We start from the raw sequence: 14,968 nt of genomic DNA, 5'->3' as shown, positions 1-14,968 counted from the left end.
TAAATGCTGTTTCCCTTCTGTTGTTCCTCTGAGTCATCTTTGTTCATGGGGCAAATCTTGTTGTCTTTCCAATGGCTGCAGAGATGCCCGTTTGCTGGCTCTCCGCCATAATTGCAGGTCTCGACCGCCGGCAGCAAAGCCTTTACCCAGAGCACTGTGGGTTGTCACGTCCAGCACCCACAGATCACGTCTGCTTTGCCGGTACGTGGAACCTGCCGTGTTTGGCCTGAGCTTGAGGGTGGGGAGGGAGGCAGTGGGGGACGGGGGGGCGGGGCAGAGGAAGACGCAGCTGGTCGGTAGCTAATCCAGGGGTTTCTCTGGTTTTGTTTACATCAGTGTTTTCAAGGAGGGTGAGGCAGGGTTGTTCCAGAACTCCTCTGTCTGAGGGTGGCAAGAAAATTTGTGTCCTTTCTTTCTCCTCAACGTTCTTTGTCTTTCTCTTCCCCTGGCTCAGCTTTACAGACCACCTAAGCCTAGAGAGATTCCCTTTTACCTGGGTTGGTCTGCAGAGAGCAAGTGCTGGGCCCATCGGAGGAATGAGGGCAGCCGCTGGTCTTCACAGGACAGGGCTTTTCACCAGCAGCGAGGGTGGAGAGGGCTTCCTTTGGAAGTAGGCCAGGCATTGGAAGGCCAGGATGAAGGCAGGGAAGGTGTAGGCCAGGCCCGGGTGCAGTTGGTCTCCTTCGTGGGAGCCATACTGTCTGGCTGATCAGAAGAACTGCCCTTACCTGGTGGCAGCGTGCACTTACAGCCTCTGTCAGTAATGCCCCCACAGCGGGCACAAAACACACAAACACGCTGACCTTGCCGGCAAGTTTCAGACTCAGGACCTGATGTCTAGTGCCTCAGGGGTGGGGGTGGGGGAGTGGAGACAGTTTTACAACCTCAAGCCTGTTCAAGTTTGCACAAAGGGGCCCTAGCTGTTCCCTGTAAGATGCCTCACTGAAGTCCTGGTGACTGCCACGTCCTGAAGGACCTGTCCCTTACCTTCTTAGCCTCCAGACTTTAGGTGGGGCGAGGGTTTGGTCCACTCTATCCTGTTGAGTCTGCATAAGCCTTTAAAAGCTTTGTTGTACATCTTTCATTGTCTAGTTATCCCTGATCCATTCATTCAACAGAGCTTATTAAAAAAATATGTAAAACATTTTATTGAGGTGTAACAGACATGCAGGAGGTGTACAAATACGGAGTATACTGCTGATGACCCTATACAGACTGACTCCAGATCGACGAACAGGTCCCAGAAGCTTCCCACCACTCAAGCACCAACCACCTTCCCTTCTAAAGTCATCAGCGGTTTTTGAACACCGCTCGCACACCAGGCATTGTTCTAAATACTGGTGACTCAGCAGTGAACCAGTGAAACCCCTTCTTAAGGTATACTGTTCCATGGTGCTCGCTGTCAGGAAGGGAAATAAAGGAATAGAGTAGAGAGAGGGGCTGGGGTGGTAGGGGGTGTTAGATAGCATGGTCAGAGAGGACTGCTAAACTTAGGAAACAAACCATGTAATATCTGGGGGAGAGGGAATGACAGGTGCAAAGGTCCTGAGGTAGAAGTGTGGTTGGCAAGTATAAGGAACAGTGGGGAAGCCAGGGCGGGGGGGTGGGCTGGAACTGAAGGAGAGAGGGGAGGTGCTGGGGGATGGAGAGTCAGGGGCCTGGTGTTGGAGGACCTGGAGGTCGTGGTAGAGACTCTGGTCTTGGTTCTAAGTGCGAAGGGAGTCGCTGGAGGGTTTGAGGTAGAAGAGTGACATATTCTATTTACATTTCTCAGTGCTCACTTTGGCTGGCCTGTGGAGCCTGGAGTGGCAGCAGGGAGACCAGATAGAAATTCAGTACTGCAGTAGCCTAGCCCAGCGTTTCCTTAAGAGGCTTGCAGATATCCTTTAGAAAATGGCGTGGTAGTGGTGGAGGGGGGCACATGGGTGGCGCAGTCGGCTAAGCATCTGACTCAGTCTCAGCTCAGGTCTTGATCTCAGGATCGTGAGTTCAAGCCCCTCATTGGGTTCCATGCTGGGCATGGAGCCTACTTAAAAAAAAAAAAAAAGTGGTGTAGAGGGGATTGAATCTCTTTTGAGAAGAAGTTGAAAACACCTGGCTGTTTAGCTGTGCGCAGGGAATCCCCCACCAGGGTGCAGGGCCCCCACGTCCCTCTGGAAGGGTGAGGGTCTTCAGGTGTCCCCTGGGTCTCTGAGCTGCCAGGAGGGCGTGGAGATATTCCTTCCCTCCTGCACCCCAGCCTGGGTTCTGAGGGAGTTCATTGCATACTCGGGTGCCGACCAACACAGCTGGCTGAGCGGATCTCAGTTCGCCCGTCTTGGGCTTGACATTGAAGACCTTCCAGGGAAACCAGACTGGTACAACCCTGCTGTGGGCTTCCCCAAGGGACCTGCCCTGAGAACTTTAACCAGCTTCTGGGGACTTACGTAGTCCAATCTGGATGTCAGAGCTGCAGAAGCTCTGGGGGGGTGTTTCTACCACTGTTTGCTTGAGGCTCCTCTCTGTGCCTCCTCTTCCCTCCTTCCCTCCCCCTTCCCTTCCTTCCTCCCTCTCTCTCCTCCCTCCCTCTCTCCTTCCTCCTTCCTTCCTTCCCTCCGTTCCTGCTTCCTTTCTCTCCTCCTTCCTTCCCTCTATCCATCCCTCCCTCCTTCCTTCCATCCATCTCCAGAAACCTTTTCTTTCCCCAAACAGAAATTCTGTCCTCATTAAGCACGAACTCCCCATTCTCCCTCCCCCATCACCACCGTTCTACTTTCTGTCTCCACGACTCTGCCAATTCTAGGCATCTCCTAGAAGCGGAATCATAAAGAGTTTGTCCTTTTGTGTCTGCCTACTTTTCCTTAGCATACTGCTTTCAAGGCTCGCCCATGCTGTTGGGGGTGGACTTTTTAGAAACAAGCGGGGTGTTAGCTCCACATGCCTGCCCCTGTCCCAGGAGCCCCAAAGGAATGAAAGGGGAAGAGCAGCACGGTCCCGCGTTGTCCCTGTGCCCGAAGGCTGGGGCTCCTCAACTCCTCGCTTGGCCTGTCTGCACTTCCAGGTGGACGCACCTTGAAACCAAGGCCCTCATCCCACCTCGTCCTCCGTGGCACATGTGACACCTGAGGGTCCTGGGCTGTGTGCTCAGGTGCGTCCCAACTCAGGCTCGTTTCGTCCCCTGGGTGACGGGTCTTGTGCCTTGACTCTCAGGTCACCTTTGACCTGATTCAGCTGGCTTACCACAGCCCAGCCTGAGCCTGACCCTGGTGTGCGGGGCTGACTGGGGGCAGGAGGAGGAGGAATTGCTTCTTAGACTATGGCTTTTTTATTTATTAAAAATTAATTAAGGGACTTTGATGTATCAGGACTTAAGAGGGGTTGACAGGTCACATGGCCTCTGAAAGCACAGGGCTGATAATCCATTTAAAAAAACATTTTCTTCTTCTTCTTTTTAATTTAATGGAGGAAATCATTAGCTGGGAAATTGGTAGAACTGATTTATTCCTGTTTTGGGGAGGGGGAATGGAAGAGAAAATCTGCTCTAATTGCTGCTTGTTCTAGAAATATGTCAGCAAAATATTCCCATTAGCTGGACCTGGCATGGGTGGACACAGAGGCAGCTTTCTTCCCCTCCTTCAGATCCGACTCTGAGCAGGGGCGGGGGGATGCGTGGACCCAGGTGGGTGGCCGTGATGCTCACAGTGACACATCTTAAAAGTCCCAGCAGACCTGGCTTGGCCCCTGGGGCACATCCTGCTGGGGGCCCTGTTGCCTGCGAGCCCCAGGGATCTCATCCTCAAGCCCTCATTCCCAGGGACACAGGACCAGGACCCCCGTCTGGGAAAAAGGACTACGTGCCTTTTGGGCTCCATCCGGTTCCAAGGGAAGGCAACTGGGTTCACCCTAAAAATAACCAAACATGCAAACAACTTCAACATGCAAATGTTTTTCATATCTGTGGGCCAAATAATTTAAAGGTACAGCTGTTTTTCCACTGTCCCAATCTGTTTGTTTTCCCTGAGTGGGGAGGAGCTCTGACGTGGTCTGGGGCTCTTCTGGGGTCACTGTCTTCCAGCACAGTGACCTGGCTAGACCTGGCTGAGGTCTGGCGGGCGCTGAGGACTGGCCGTGGGCTCTTGGCAGCTGCCCTCACCCAGACACCTCCTGCCCCGGGGCAGCCCGAGTCTGGCAAGGGGTGAGCACCCCCCTGTGCCATCGGTCCCCCCTTCAGGCTTCCTGCGTATGGAGGGGTCCACCTCACTTCCATTTTCCAAACTCGTCTGGCCCAGGACATGGGTAAATGAGTTCTCAGAGAGTAGGAGGGTATAAATAGTCGGGCAGGAGGCAGAGAGGGTGAAAGGCAAGGGACCACCAAGGTGGTGAGCCCCAGATGGACCCCAGGTCTCCCGAATCCCCACCAGACACAGCTGCCCTACTAGGTGCCGACCTCCCTAGTCCCTAGTCCATGGGCAGGACGGGACACGCCAGGCCTTGCTCATCTCTCTCTGTCCCCACCACCGCACACTGCGCTATAGCTGCTCTGAGGCCTCCGAGCAAATTGTCACGTCCGTGGCAGGGCACTCCCTCTGTCCCCGTAATCGCCTGGGGAGAAAGCCCATCAAGTGGGGGGGTCCTGCGGTGCCGAGTGTGGTCACCCCAGGAACGGCAGGCATGAGACTGCAGGGCAGGAGGGGCCTGGGAAGGAGCCGCCATCCGTGGGACATGGTCCAGAGGGGCAGGGGGGCCAGGCCCAGACCTGCGGGTGACTGACCTCCACAAAGTCTCCACGCACGCGTGCGTTCATTCCTTCTGTGCCAGCGCGGTGCCAGGTGCGCTTGTAGGCGCTGGGGTACAGCAGTGAGTACCACCAACCCCACGCCTGTCCTCATGCAGCCTCCATTCCAGTGGGAGAGATGCTTGGTTTTTTTAAAAAGCGTGTGCTGTACCACGTGTGGACCCGGAAGACACGCTGGGTGGATGAAGCCAGACACGAAAGGACAAATACCGCGAGCTTCCGTGTGTATGAGACGCCAGAGGGGTTAGCGTCACAGGGATGGCACAGTCAAGGGGTGGGTGCCTGGGGCTGGGGACGGGGAGTGCGGAGTTAGTGTTAAAGGGGGGCAGAGCCTCCGTCTTGCCAGATGTAAGAGTTCTGGAAGTGGAAGGTGGTGAAGGCCGCACAAGAGTGTGAGTGTGCTTCATGCCATGGAACCGGACACTTAAACACGGTTAAATGGTAAATTTGAGGTTATGTATTTCACCACAATTTAAAAAATAAAAATAAAAAAAGAAGAAAAAAGAAAAGTAGGTAGTGTCTTCCATAAGGATCAAAAGTGCGAAGTAAGTGAGAAAGGTCGGGGGGGGGGTGTGCCAGGTTGGGGTGAAAGCAGAGGATGGCCTTCGTGAGAAGGGGAGGTGGCTCTGGGCAGAGGGAAGGCCGCTACTGATGCTGGAGGCAGGCAGGGGGGGGTATCGGTTTGAAGGGGATCCCTCTGGCCGTTCTGCTGGGGGAGGCAGGGGACTCTTGGGAAGTGAGAGGCTTTGCTAGGGTGGGGGGTGGGGAATGGGGGCAGGCTGGGGCTCCCTGTCCTCAGTTGCATTTCCCAGCTCTGGGTGACCACACCTGCTCATGAGCTCACACCAGGAGCTGTGGTTCTTTGTGGCAGATTTTTCTGGCGTCCTCCCTGTTGGTGCCCAGATGTCACTTCTCCCTCCCCAGCGTGGGCGGGTTGGGGTAGGTCAGGGACAGGAGTGGGCTGGCTCAGCTAGGTTTCAGTCCCTACTGTTCAGGCTTTGAAGCTGCACAGCTCCTTGGAAGCACGCAGCCATCTCTGGGCCCTTGACCTGCCCTGGCGTGGAGCCCCTCCTACCCGGGCCGTTCCTGCGTTGCCTCTAAGGAGGCCCGTGCAGACTGGGCAGGGGTGGGGGCTTGGCTGGAGCCCCCAACTCTTCCTGCCTTGCCTGTGCTTCTCCACCTGAGTCTGGGTTTCTGCTTCTGCAAAGTGAGAAGGTCGGGTGGGATTCTGGTTTGGATTCTAGTCCAGACTCTGCTGGCAGACAGAATCTTCGAAAGCTTCTGTATCCATATGGGAAGGTCTCCCTGGGTGCCGAGCCCCATGGCCCAGCCTGGGACTGAGGACCTTCTGCACATCCCCACAGGGGTTCCTGCTGCCACTTTAGGGATGGGGGGAGGGTCTGTTCCAATCCTATAGCTTCGGCCCAGACATTCCAGGGATGACCTCAGGAGTTGCTGCGGGAAACGGCAGGAAATGGAGTTCTAGAATAGGGGTCTGGGGCCAGTAGGGACAGGAGGAGAGGTCAGTGGTTCAAGGATCCACGTCATTATGGAGTCCACTGAGCCCACTCCCCAGCTGGGGCCTGCTTTGTTCCCTGAGAGCCCGACCACCTGCTCTCTGTCTTTTTAGAGGGGGCCTCGGGGGCCAGGCTGCGGACAGAAGGCTGCTCTACCACCCAGACGGTGTGGGGTAAGTAGGGAAGGGAGGAATGAAGAAGCAGGGCTGCAGAGCTAGGTGGTTGGCCTGGGCATGTGTCCCACCATCCCATCTCAACAAGTCCTTAGGGCTCTCCAGGGTGGTCACCACGAGCTCCACACAACTGCTCGATTTTCATTTTAAATTAAAGTGAGATAAAATTAAATATTTCATTTCCCAGTCACAGGAGCTCCCCTACAGTGCTCAGTAGCGCATGGGGCTGGTGGTGGCCATACGGGACGGTACAGACATAGAACATGTCCGTCATCGAGGGAAGTTCTGTGGGGCAGTGCCCATCTTGTTTTTAGCACAACCCCATGATGGAGGCTGTTGTCCCCATTTTACAGATGAAAAAGCTGAGGCTCAGAGCAGGGATTGACCTGCTGGTCGGGTAGCCCGTGGGTGCCGGAGAATACTAGAGCCCGGGTCCGTTGGGTCTCAAAGCACGGATGTGGGGTTGGCATGCTCCCGTGTCCTGCTGCCCAGCGAGCTATTTCTGGGGACCGAGGAGGTCAAGGCTCATCTACTGGCCACACACAGGCTCTGGGACCCCTGCCTCCTGTGCTCTGTTACCTGGTGGGGAGCAGTCTTTAAGGAAAAGGCACATCAGGGCTTGATATTCAGTTTGGAGCCTCCTCAGCCTGTCCCCCTGAGACCAGATCCCTTAGGAGGAGCTTCAGGAAGTGTTGCCGAGAAACTCTTTTTAAAAGTGAGGGAGCACTAGCCAAAGCCCACCTGTCCCTCGAGGGATGGATGCGTCCATCCAGGGGCACTGTGGTGCAGCCACGAAGAGGAAGGAAGTGCGGGCACCTGCTACCACGGGGCTGAGCCTTGCAAACGTGATGCTCCGTGAGAAAAGCCAGACACAAAAGGCCACGTAGTGTATGGTCCCACAGACAGGAGATGTGCAGAACGGGTAAAGCCGTAGAGACAGAGAGTAGACTGGGGGTTGCCAGGGGCTGGGGAGAGGGGCAAGGGAAAGTGAGAGGCTCTCCGGTTTGGGGGGCGATGAGAATGTTCTGGAAGTAGAGAAGATGGTTGCACAGCTCTGTGAATGTACCACAGGCCCCTGAATCATATACTTTAAAATGGTGAAAACGGTCAGTTTTCAGTTTTATGTGTTTGCCACACTAAAAAAGTGAGAATGACAGGATCTAGGTGACACGTGTTTGGATGTGCCTTATAAAATGTCTTCAGCTTTGCCGTACGTTTGAGCATCTTCATAATAAAGGGTTGAGGGGAAAAAGTGAGAACAAGACTGTGAAGGGACGTGCGCTTGGCCGTCTCAGGGTCGTGAGTTCAAGCCCTGCCTTGGGCCTAGAGCTTATTTACTTACATGCGCACATAAAAACTTTTAAAAATAAATAAGTGAATGAAAAAATGGTAAAGGGAGAATGTTTGTAAGGCTGTGGCCTTCAGGCTGGACTCCCGCGGGGGCCACACTTTGTCCGTGTCAGCAGCAAGCCGGGGCCTCTGTGCGGGCCTCAGGCTGCATACAGCCTTCATCCCAGTCCATCTCGGGCAGTGAGGAGAGGTGGGGGGTGGGGTGGGGTGCCCTCTGTGCAGATGGGGTTCCCCGAGGTGGTGTGTTTCCCAGTGCCCCTGCCCCCTCACTGTCCCTGGCCTGAGGGTGCAGGCTGGGAGAGAGGGGTGGTGCAGGGGACACACTTGTTCCTAAGGGTGGGAAATGTGGCTGACACTCATGAGGCCTGTGACTCGGCGTCCGGCCACTCTGATTTTTAGAAATGGGGAGGTGGGTGGAGGTCTGCAGTGCCTCCCCGGACCCCAGGGCCCCAGGCGTTGCCCAGGCCTTCGGAGGGGCTCTGGCCCCTGTCCCCGCGGTCTGGCCGGCAGCGCCACCTGAGATGAGAGCACGGCTCTCGGCAGGGGCGGGGCGTGACGGAGCGCGGAGCCAGCTGAGGGAGGCCGGCTCCTGCCCCAAGCCCCCTCTCATGCCGTGCAGAGCGGCTCCTTGCCCCACTGGGCCGCCGTGGGCCCCAGGCTTGGGCTGGGGGAGGCTGCGCCGGGAGAAGGTGGGGATTGGCTCTCCGCTGACGCCTTCCCTCTGGCATATGGCTCCTCTGCCCGCCTCAGGCTCTGCCAGCGGCTCCCCCTTCTCCATGGCAACTTAGCTCAGTGGTCCCAGTGGAGGAGAGAGAACCAATTCTCCCTCTTCCCCCCTCCCTCTCCTCTCCCCACCTCTTCCTCCTGGCCTCCCTTCCTCCTGCGTCCCTGCCAGCCCGGGGCTCCTGCCTGCCTGCCAGCCGGCCGTCTGTCCGTCCGTCCGGAAACCTCGGCGCTCGGGGGCGCCCTCCGGTCGCCAGGCCTGGGTTGCCAGCGGAGCTGCGAGCCGGGGGCGGCTCCCTGAGGCCGGCAGCATGGGGAGCCGGGCGGACCTCCGCAGACACGGGGGGCTGTGGCGCGCCGCTCCGGCTCTCACACACTGTCCCCCCTCTTCCCCTTCCTTACATTTTCTTCCTGAAAGGTAATTTTCCGAAAACTGTCACAGCCTTGGGATGGGTTTATTAGCAAGGAAGGCTTGGTCTGGTCACGTGGGCTGCTGGCTTTCTCTGAGTAGCTGGGGCGGAGGGAGCTGGGGAGGGAGAGTCATGGCCTGCCTGGCCGGCTGGGAGGGGGCTCCGCAGAGCTGGGGGGCGTGGGGTCTCCTGGCCCCTGGCGGTTGGGCCCGCTGCTGTCTATTGCGCTCCTGTTTGCCCGCGTAATTGCTACAGAACACGGACAGCCTGCTTTCCTGGACCTGGACCTGGACCTGGTCTGGCCGGGGGAGGGGACGTGGTCGGGTTCGCACGTGCGCCCTAGATGGGACAGGGCTCCCGAGCGGCCCCTGCGGGCTGCTCATCTCTGCTAGTTCACTCTCACCTGGAATGGAGTTCAGTGGGGGAATGTGTTGTCCCCGTAACCAAGAATCTCCGAGAGGACGGTGGAAAGCGAGAAGCCTCTGCTGGCTAGTTCCTGGTGGCTAAGCCATCTGTCTGGGACCGTCCCTCAGCAGAATTTGGTTCAGACAGGATTTTAAGACCACTGCCCAGTGGGTCGACATTCTGTCTCATCTTGCCCACTTCCAGCCATGGTGCTCAGGATGGCTTTCCTGGAGGGAGCCGCTGAGGTCCCGGGGCATTCTCCAGATCTGCGCCCTGTGGACGGGGGTGGGGGGGGAGCCCCCTCCCTGTTACCTCTGTCTCCTGCACAGCAGAGCAGGGGCGGACCTCCCATGGTCCACTAAAACATCTATGTTGGCGGAAAGTGAGGCCCAAAGGGACGGATTTAGCACCCAGTCCTTAGAAGCCACGGGTTGAATGGTGTCTGAGAAGCCCTCTGTGATCTTTAAATAGAAAGCTAGCGCCAAGTGGCCTGTCTGACTCACAGGGAAGCTTCAAAGTTTGGTGCAGGTATGCGGGAAACAGCTCGAGACTCTGAAGGAGGCGCCCGACGCGGGGGGCAAAAACGGCGGCTGTGTGTCTTAGAGCCAGGCTCCCGGGCGTCTGGTTGGATTATATATTCTGTTTCCGTGTCTTCTCTGACAGATTGCTTTAATAACAATTCAGCCTCGAAGGCGGCCCGAGACAGGGCTTCCCGTCTGGTTCTGGGGTTGGGCCTCTTCCAACTATATTTACACGTCCCCCAAAGCCCTGTTTCTCCCAAGCTGCCCTAGACCCTGGATTCTGGGTCCTTCCCCTTGACAATCAGGCCGTTCCTGTTGGGCTGGACGAGAAGAATGCTTCTGTGTCTGCAGATGTCTGCGCTGTCTTGCTTTCCCCTCGCTTTGAGCCTGGAGTCTGTCACGGAGACCCTCCTGGCATCTGGGTGCTGTGCAGGCTTCTTAATGACATTACCCGCGTCTGGACTCTTGTTGGTTTGCTGTAATTTCTGATAAGTTTACGAGCTGAGTGATGGGTGGGGAGGCGGTGTGCTGGTTTTGTTTGGTTTGCTTTTGGTTTGCTGGAGCACGGAATTATCTGATGTGACACGAAAGAGGTCTGCCCCACGCGTGGCGGTGATCTGCTCCCGTCTTTGCTCTCAGCCTCCACGGGAGGCTGACCCCGCGTGCCGCAGCTGGGGTGACTCTGCCCTGGGGTCTCTCATGTGCATCCAGGGTGGGGGTGTTGCTTTGGTGACACACGTGTGTGTTCAGTCATCCCAGCAAGCCGGAAAGTCGGAAGGACGGCAGAGCAGGGCTGGTGCTGGAGGGGGGAAGCTCTGCTCCACCGACCCGCCTGGTCTCATCCAGAGTGAATCCTGAGTGCTCCGTGCCGGCCTCCCCCCTCGCCTCCCCCAGCACAAGGAGCCAGCCTTCTCTCTTAGTGTAATTTCACGTAGCAGTGACTTACTTGAAAGCTTCTGTAAAGAGCCGCAGAGGGTGTGAGAGCAGGTCGGAGAGGTGGGAGCCCTGGCTGCCGATGGCTCCAGCCAGAGAAAGTGTGGAAAGCTCATTCCAGGAACAGTGGGATAATCACCCGTTGGCTGGCATTCAGGCGGTGAGTGACTCTCTTCTTTAATTCCACGGGAGCACTGGGATCCGGGGAAGGGCTCGGTGGGAAGCCCGGTGGTTCAGACAGCTCTCACGAGGCTCTGAGAGGAAAACCTGTTTTACTTTTCCCCTGAGTGCTGGTGTCCACCACCCAGGCTGGGCCAGGCAGGACGGCAGTGCTGGCTCAGCGTCCAGGATTCTCGGACTCAGGACCGCATCCACCTGGGAAGCTGAGCCAGTGCCCTGGGCCAGCCCCGCGCTCGGCTCGGAGAAAGTCTGTTGGTGGTAGCTGCTGCTGTTTGCTACACACATGGGTTAAGAAAGTGAGCAGGAGAAAGGAAGCTCATGAACATCAGCGATCCTGATCTGTCTTGCGATGTCACACACACACACACACACACACACACACACACGTGCAGCCACGCATGTACACTCACACCCCACACTCACACATACACACCCAGGCAATCTCACATATGCACACCCCCCCACATACGTGCAGCCCCCCCACCCGTATACACAGCCACACGTGCACACTCACACCCTCACGCACACGTGCCAACAGTTGCATGTGTGCACACTCGCACACACAGATCCGTCTTCCCCTTCTGCCGTCAGGGCTGCACGCACCCGTTGGTATTCTGCTGTGGCAACGTGATCTCCTGTAAACGGCCCCTGGTGTTGATAAGATTGTACGGCTTCCCTTTTATGCATTGCTTTTCAGCTCTTTGTCTTACCTGCGTGAGACAGACCCTTCCTGCCCACTTCTCCCAGTGCCCGTCTCTCCCCTGCCCCCTGGGGCTGTGTCATCGCATGGCTCACAGAGACTGGCACGCGTGTGTTTGCAGGGAAAGCCCCCGGTTTGCCAGCTTTGCATCCTGGGCCTGTGAGTGTCTCAAGCCAAAAGGAAGGGGAGTTGTCAGAGGGATTGCTAAGCTGCAGGTGTGCAGAGCAAGGCCGGGCGCGTCCCTGCTCTGGACTGTTCGTATTTAGGCTTCCTTGGCTTTGCTTCCCAGTTTCTCCCCATTTCTGGTTCGTTTCTCAGAGCACAGTCTCAGCAGTCTCTGCCCCCCCATCTCATCTAAGTCAACAGTCTGCAGCCGCATTAGAAGTGCTTGGTGTGGTCCCATTTTACACAAGAGCACACTGAGTCTCAGTGGGCTTGAGTAACCCGCCCAGGGAAGCCAGAGCGTGAACTCAGATCTCAGATTCAAATCCATTCATTCGTTCGTTCGTTCGTTCATTGGGCCCTGTGCCACTGAGCTTTGTGATGAAGGAGTCCATCCATCCTAGTTGTCTGAGGAAAGAAAAGGAAAAAGAAAGAAGTGGAGAACAGGCCCTGAAGGAGGCCCCAGCCCAGGGCCTGAGTGGGGAGCCCGTCACTGTCTGCCCCCCAGCCCCCCACTCCTGCCTGGAACTCGGGAGTCAACACTGTACCGTAGAGAACTTCCATCACCTGGGCCGGACCCGCTCTTTATTCTCCTTTCTTCTAAAAATGTTTCTGGCATCATCACATCATCGGGAAGACAGTCTGCAGAGAGGGGTCCGTCTGCTCTATGCCGAGAGCTTAGGTGTGGATGGCTCGATGTAGTGGGAGGGGCACCGCGTGTCAAGAGACTGAGCCTCAGTTTCCTCCCCCTTCACACGCCTCAGCACGAGGGAGGGGTGTGTGAGGGTGCCGGGCAGAGTGGGATTGTGCTCATGCCCTTGGACTTCGCAGCACCTTGCGCTCCGACGCTTCCACACCGACTGCACGCGTGTAGACTGTGAGCGTAGAGACGTGCAGGGAGAGAGCACTCGGTGGTAAAGCCAATGATGTAAACGGTGGTGCTGCGGTGCGGGTGTCTGAAAGTTCTCACGTGATATTTGCAACTTTTCTGTAAGTTAAAAGGTATGTGAAAGAAAAAAAAGACTTAGGCAGTTTAAGGGCTTTTCCCCAAAGGTGGACAGAAACAGAGGAGGATTTGTACCTCAGAGACCCCACAAGAAGCCACATGGATAAGGCCAGTGGCTGGGCGAGAGGGAGCCACAGGGGTGAGACTTTCAGGCCACGCAGTCTCTCTAGAGGCAGTGGTCCCGGGCACGAGGGCCTCCGAGGTCAGGCTCCTCCCCGGCTCCCTCCTGGGGCTCCCTGATGCCTTCCCCAGGGCCCCTGCCTGGTGGCCTGAGTCTCTTCTTCCATAGGACACAGCCTGCTGCCTGTCCCAGGCCCAGAGAAAATTGTTTGTGACTCTTGATGGCTTCTTGATGGGGTGCTGGTTCAACCTGTGGTTGTGAATGCTTCCATTATGTCAGCCTTGTGGCCCCCTGCCGCCTGGGCTCCTGAGAGCCCCTCGCAGTAAATGGCTACCCTCCGATCCTTGGGGCAGTTGTGGCGAGGGAGCGCTAGACCGCCAGTCCCATCCCTGTTCCTCGCAACCTCCATGCCTCCATTATCTCCCTGACAAAGCCTAGCCTGGTGGGAGTGAATAAGTCAGCCACTTGACGTGCTCTGTTCAGTTCAAGCTAGCAGCAGCTCCGCAGCGTGTGCCTCAGTTTCCCCACCTTGTTGCCATAGCGAGAGGCCGTTTTCTCCCCAGGTCCCCATCACCTCTGTGAAGGCAGCTTGGAGGGTAGCAGGGAGAACAGGAGGCGGTACCCCAGAGGAGCTCTGGGACGTTGGGCCACCTCTAGCCTGTCTCCCACCCTTAGGTGCCCACCTGGTGCTGGGGGAGAGCAGAGGGTGAAAGCGAGTCAGAAGACCTTGTCCTGATCCCCCCTCTGCCATCAGCCTGGGCACGAGAACTTGGAGAATTCCTTTGGCCTCTCCGAGCCTCAGTTTCCTGGTCTGTGCAACAGGGTTAATGGCAGGTGCCCTCTGGAGACCGGAAGGGCCAAGAGGGACTGTGTGAGCAGAGCACGTTGTTCCCTGCCAGTGCCCTCCCTTGGCCTGTCGCTCGGTGCCCTCGTGAAGCACTTCACAGCTTTCTTGGTGTGGGCACACCATCATCGCAGCCTGTGGCCGTGATGGGGCTCTGGCAGGCTGCGGCAGGCTGCGCGGACCGGGAACCAGGGGACGGTTCATTTTAAAACGTTCTTGCTGCCTGGCTTCATTCACCTGCTGGGCTCCTGCTTACCTGCGTGGCTTAGGCCTTCCCGAGACTCCGGGCTCCCAGGATGGGGAAACTGGGAGGTCGGGACAGACCTGGGGTGGCAGGAAGAGCAAGGCTTGTTAGCCACGGGCTGGAGGGTGAGTCCCGGCTCCGTGACCTCCAGAAGTTGCTAATCCCGGGAAACTTAGCTTCCCTCTGTGCAGAACAGGGGTGTTGGGTGAGAATGTGAGACTGTGCTTGCCTGGCCCACAGGAGTAAGGTGACAGGGTGACCGTTTTATAAGGCTGTCCTCCAGCACAGGACTTAAAAATGGATTGCTTTCAAACGGCCGCTCCCTATCAAAGCCTGTCCTCCTAGGATCAGGGCCAGGCCAGCTGCTGCTTTTCGTGCTCCCAAATGTTTGGAAGGCCGGTGCTGCTCACAGCCAGGGGGACCTTCTGTCAGGAGGTGTGGTCACGGAGCTGCCTGGGGCCTAGAAGATGAAGCCTGGGCTCTGCCAGTCCCCTGAGCGTACATGGCACAGCAGGGGTGCTGATGGGGAAACCGAGGCACAGGGCTGTGTCCCAGCTGGAGCTGCTCGTGGCCATAGCGCCAAGGAGGGGCCTCCCCTGGACCCACAGAGAGAGCCGGGGCCAGAATTGGTGTTTGGGTCACCATTAGCCCTCTGACTTCCCAGGCAGCAGTCAGCACACCGGGGTTCCAGGTCAGGCCTAGCAAATGGGCAGAGACCAACAGAGACCCGGAGGAGCTTTCCCAAGTCACTCAGAGCCATGCTGGGCTGGGTGGCTCCTAGAGGCAGGACGGACTCCACCTTCCTCCCCCCACTGGCCCCTGCCCCACTGCTCCCCGTTTACAGCTATGGAGGGCCCTTGCTGGGGACATGGTGATGCCCCTTCTGAGCAGTGCTGGCCTGAGTC

At 57.2% G+C, this 14,968-nt stretch overlaps 1 protein-coding gene across 13 annotated transcripts in view; it reads left to right on the top strand.

The window, feature by feature from the left end:
• Positions 1 to 14,968, top strand: part of PITPNM2 (phosphatidylinositol transfer protein membrane associated 2) — a 134,060-nt gene that overhangs the window by 49,451 nt on the left and 69,641 nt on the right. The window contains exon 3 of one of the 13 annotated variants that reach the window (XM_045778081.2): positions 6,405 to 6,464. The exons of 10 other annotated variants lie outside the window; for them this stretch is intronic. The gene's annotated coding sequence lies outside the window, so the exon portion shown is untranslated. Of the gene's footprint in view, positions 1 to 6,404; positions 6,465 to 8,645; positions 8,956 to 9,091; positions 10,967 to 14,968 lie in introns of those variants that run through there. 2 more of the 13 variants (XM_087857416.1, XM_045778092.2) reach the window with 2 other exon arrangements.

The sequence above is a fragment of the Ursus americanus genome, chromosome 30 (assembly GCF_024610735.1).
Source record: "Ursus americanus isolate L20-20 chromosome 30, mUrsAme1.1.p, whole genome shotgun sequence".
In the NCBI taxonomy this organism is placed as follows: domain Eukaryota; kingdom Metazoa; phylum Chordata; class Mammalia; order Carnivora; family Ursidae; genus Ursus; species Ursus americanus.
This window is presented reverse-complemented; position numbering and strand designations above follow the sequence as displayed.